General features: G+C 47.3%; 1 protein-coding gene across 9 annotated transcripts in view; it reads left to right on the top strand.

The window, feature by feature from the left end:
- The window catches only part of bru3 (CUGBP Elav-like family member bruno 3), a 623,467-nt gene that overhangs the window by 97,404 nt on the left and 521,063 nt on the right, over window positions 1-5,000 (top strand). For 2 of the 9 annotated variants that reach the window (XM_086549843.1, XM_086549830.1), the window contains exon 1: window positions 3,347-3,581. The exons of the other annotated variants lie outside the window; for them this stretch is intronic. The gene's annotated coding sequence lies outside the window, so the exon portion shown is untranslated. Of the gene's footprint in view, window positions 1-3,346; window positions 3,582-5,000 lie in introns of those variants that run through there. 9 annotated transcript variants of the gene reach the window in all.

Below are 5,000 nucleotides of genomic sequence, written 5' to 3'. Positions count from 1 at the left end.
AGTGGCTTATGAAAGTCACTGTAGAAATCCCCCGAGGCGGTGCAAGATGAATAGTGCCTTGGCCCCTTTCCTCCTGACTGAGCCTTTCCTGTTTGCCGCGACTCACTCCTCCTCGTCCTCCCCTCCTCATTTTCCTCCTACTCGTCCTACCCCTCCTACTCTTCCTCCTTTTCTCTCCTTTCCTTCTCCTGTTCCCCCTATTCTTCTTCCTCCTTTTCCTCTCCTCTCCCTCCTCCTCATTTCCCATCCTCCTCTTTTTCTACAACCTATCCCACCTCTTCTTCTTTTTCTTCCTCCTCCCTCCTTCCCAATCTCCTCTTCCTCCTTTCCCCTTCTCTTCATCCTCCTTTTCCTCGCCATCATCACCACTGACCTCCTCCTCCTCCTCCTAATCTTCCTTATTCCCCCATTTCCTCGTTTCCTGATTGAGGTTTTGTTTCTCCTCTCTTTGCTCTGTCTGATTGCTTCATTTTGTTTGCTTAGTTTCACAATACTTTCTTCCTAATTGTTCTTCTTCTCTTTCTGATGAACGCGTCCTTTCTTGTCCCTTCCTTGATTTACTGGTTTCTTTTCCCTTTTTCTTTCTGTCTCTTCTCCTTCCTCCTTTATACCCACAATTATGTTCTTTTTCACCCTTCATGTTTCTGCGCATTTATCTTCTCCCGCTTCTTATTACATCTTCATTAATTTTCTCTTCTTCCTTCTTCTTTATATGAATGTCCTCTAGTTTTCCCCTCCTTCCTCTTCTTCCTTCTCTTCCTCCGATGTCCCTTCGCATCTTCTACCCTCCTTCCCTATTTCCTTCCCATCTTCCCCAATGTTCTCCCTTCTTCTCCATACCCCCACCCCCCTCCTCCCTCTTCTTATTACTATTCCGAAATATTTCCTTTGGCCTAGCCCCCCCCAACCCCCCCTCAAGCTCTTTTGCGTGTTACACCTGTTGTCTGTTTCCTTGCCTTCCCTCCGCCAGCCTACCTGTCAGACTGGCCTGCACTATATTACGTCTAGGGAGAAATTATCACAGCAGGGGATTATGCCTTCGGGAGCTGAAGGAAGGAGGGAGGGGGAGACAGGGAAACGGGAGGGAAAGGAGAAGGGAGGGAAGGAAGAGATGAGGGAGGAGGGAATGAGAAGGAAGGGGTAGGGGGGGAAGGAAGAGATGAGGAAGGAGGGAATGAGAAGGAAGGGGAGGGGAGGGGGAAGAGATGAGGAAGGAGGGAATGAGAAGGAAGGGGGGGGGGGAGAGATGAGGAATGAAGGAAGGGAGGATGGGAGGAATGAGGGAATGAGAAGGAAGGGAAAGGGATAAGGGTAAAGGTGAGGGAAGAATGGAGGGGGTAAGGAAAGAAAGGGGAGAAGAAGAAGGAGCGGGGGAAAGATGGCGGGAAAGAAGGAGGGAAGCAGGAAGATGAGGAAAGAAGGAGAGGGAAAGAGGAAAGATGGGGGAGGGAAGGAGAGGGAAGGTAATAAGGAAGACAGCATGTGAAGGAAGATGAGGGGGAAAATGAGGGGATGAAAAGAGGAAACAAGTGATGATGGGGAAGAAGGCAGAAAAGTAAAGGGAAATGACACACATTTAAAAAGAGAAAGTAGTAAAGGACCAAAATGAAGGAAAGAGAGAGAGAGAGAGAGAGAGAGAGAGAGAGAGAGAGAGAGAGAGAGAGAGAGAGAGAGAGAGAGAGAGAGAAGCTAAAAAACGCGCTGATCAGCAAGAGGAAAGAAACAGAGACTGAAGGAGGTTTAATCATCCTGAAGGGGGAGGAGGAGGAGGCAGAGGAGGGAGAGGGGGAGAAGGACACAAAGGGAAGATTTAGGAAGGGAATGGGAGGTGGGGGTAGGGCGTAGGGGTGGCGAGGCTGTTGCATGACACGGAAAATTTGGGAAGTTTTATTATATAACTATGGAGAGAGAGAGAGAGAGAGAGAGAGAGAGAGAGAGAGAGAGAGAGAGAGAGAGAGAGAGAGAGAGAGAGAGAGAGAGAGAGAGAGAGAGAGAGAGAGAGAGAGAGAGAGAGAGAGACAGACAGACTGTGAGATAGACTGTTAGAAGGAAAGCAAAAAAATCTTTGTTGAAAAAAATGAAGCTTGTAGCAACATGAAATTTTGGAAAAATAAGATAGAAAACACGACACGAAAAGAAGGAAAAGTCATTGTTTCAAGCAGAAATTGATAAACAAAACATCCTTTCTCAATAATCAAGTGGAGTTCAATGTGCGTGGGAAAAAACTATTAAGATGTCTGTCCGACGTCGCACATATAGGCCTATATACGTATTTATGTGCGTGCTAAGCTGAGTTTGCTTAATTACTATTGTATAGGCCTATGTCAAGATGAGGAACAGTCTACCAGTAAAGGACGAGACAGTAATAGGGACAGAGTCAAGCCATGTTGATCTTAATAGACATTTGTTGACTTCAATGTTCGTCAAGCCATAAACATTACCGAAGAGGGGGGGGGCGGAGGAGACAGAACATCACGCTCAGAATCTTGCTAACGGTATTGCTATCCCTACTCTAAAAAAAATATCCCACGCACTGTCCAACTAGCATCCATGGGTGGCTGCGAGGTTGACCAGACACACCCTCTGCGGGCGGCTTGCTGGTTGAAGGTGTTGCCCCCGTGCCTGAAAATCTATAAATCGACAACGGCGCTGCCTCTAATTGTACGCTCCATATGGCCGTGCCTCCAACACGCGCTAACTGTTAATGGGTGTCTATCAAGGGGCCTCATATATGATTCAAGGCAGGTAAACAACTTGCCTTCTAATAAACTTGAAGGTGGGGCCGTAAGTTTGCCTTCAGGGGGTTTTGCTGATTGGAGAGAGAGAGAGAGAGAGGGAAGAGAGGGGGAGAATGTAGAGGAGGAGGGTGGGAAAATTGGGGAATAGCAGCAAGCGTAGGAGGGGAAGGGGAGCCAGGGCGGTAAAGGTGTAGTACAGTGGCTTTGTTTATTAAAGGGTGACGGCTGGGATGACTACCAGCCACATATCTTTTCGTATATTGATCAAGATGAGGTGTAGGTGTGCCGCCGCGTGGGTGGCGGGTGGTGGTGGCACGGGCCTTTTTTTCACATGCGCGCGAGAGGTGTTTTGTGGCGCCTGCCGACCGGGAAACGTCGCCGCGGCTGTGTTTTGGAATGATTTATCGTCTTCCTATCGTCCCTTTAACCTTGCGAGATGTGTTTTGTCGATAAATAACTCGGGGATGAAAGCCATGACAACACATCTGGCAGGTTCAAGGAGCAGCCGCCATCTTAGCTCACCTGTTGCTTACGTGGAACTTGCTCAGCCAATCATCGTGTAGCTCTCTCTGCCCCAGCTGCTCGACCAATTGGCATCAGTCAGTGAGACTGCGGACTCCTAACGCGGCTGCTGATTGGCTGTGGTGACACTATCTTTTTTAACGTATAGGAAGTGGATCAATTAGCTTTTTCAAATATTGGTGCGACAGGTTTGTTTAGTGGCTTGCGAAGGTCACAAAGTGCTAGCGGTCGAAGGAAACCCTGAATCTGCGCCAACAACAGGACATTAGTTTACTACAGCAGCGCAAACATGGAGACCCAGGATGTCGCAGCCATGATCTGGTGAGTCGGGATGGTGGAGCTGATGATTCTCTCTCTCTCTTTCTCTCTACCTCGCTCTCTCTCTCGCTCTCTCTCTCTTTGGTGGCCCTCTTGAGGATGCTAAATATATGCGTTTACAAAGGAACACATGACGACTGTGTATAGGCTGAAAGTGTGAGAGTTCTTAAAGGTGTACTGCCCGGAGGAGGCCTTAACAGGGGATGGCAAGAGACAGTATGGCGCTGGCCAGATAGAGAGAGTGGGTGGGAGAGGGATGCGAAAGGGAGGCACAAGCTTCGGGTGTAGCATAACGACAATGCTTTAGTCCCGGACTCCATTTCGCTTGACGACAGAGCGCCGCAATAGTGTTAGATATACGCAGGTTCGTTGTTCCTATTATCGAAGCCAGATGCGTCGGGTTGGGATGTTAGGCAGAGGTGGACGAAGAAGACAATGTAAAAAAAAAAAAACACCGACGAAAGGGTTAGATGTGGTGTTATTATGATGTTAGAGACTTATAAAGTAATGTGGGGAGGGAGAGGAAAAAGAAGGGGGTATATGAGAAGGAAGGGGGAGACAGGAACGTACTCTCGGGGCCCATAAACTCTTCCCATATTCAGGGGTTGAACGGAATGAGAGAGAGAGAGAGAGAGGGAAAAAGAGAGAGAAAGGGGGGGGGACATGGTGATGGAAGGGAAGTGATTGCAACGTGCCTTGGTTTTATGGGTTGTTGAAGAGGAGAAAGTGCAAGTACTTAATCTTGCTTGCTGCCGTGCTTGCTGTGTGTTTGTGTAGTTATTCGCTTGTTTGGGTGTGAGTGTGATTATGTGTGTGTTTTCATGATCGTTTATGCGTGTCTGTATAGGCTTTAATGTTTGTTTATTTGTATGTATGCTTGTGTGCGTGTGTGTGTGTATGTGTGTACTTAGAGGTGCATGCATTCGTGTCCATATGGGTAAGTGTTTGTTTGCGTCTGTTTACAAGTATAATCTTTTGTGTATGTGTATCGGTAGGTACATAGATTGGTACGTTGATTGGAAGACAAACTATTTGACAGATAGGCCTATATGAATATCAATTTTTATATTTTTGCCTTAATGTTTATAATCATACACGCATATATTTACCTTCCATTTAACATTGCGATTTATATTCATATTGACACAAAGTACAGGTACAAACACCGACACGCACGAAATATAAAAACAGGACAAACAAACAAAAAGTTCAGATGTGCTTTTCCCACGTCACTCCGTAAATTCAATGAACAGCTAGTCGTCAACACTCCCCCCCTCCCCCTCCCTACCCCCTTGTCCCTGTGTCCCTTGCACTCATCCCTTATCTTCTAATACGTGATGCACTCACCCCTTTTTTGAGTGGAGGGGGGAGGGGGGGGGTTGGGTCCGTATTCGTTTTGCTACTCACCAGTTTTTTTCTTGT

Source organism: Penaeus japonicus, unplaced genomic scaffold, assembly GCF_977035675.1.
Source record: "Penaeus japonicus unplaced genomic scaffold, GWHDUDI00000001_assembly GWHDUDI00000022, whole genome shotgun sequence".
Taxonomy (NCBI): Eukaryota; Metazoa; Arthropoda; class Malacostraca; order Decapoda; family Penaeidae; genus Penaeus; species Penaeus japonicus.
The sequence above is the reverse complement of the archived record's forward strand: the minus strand, read 5'-3'. Positions and strand labels throughout refer to the sequence as shown.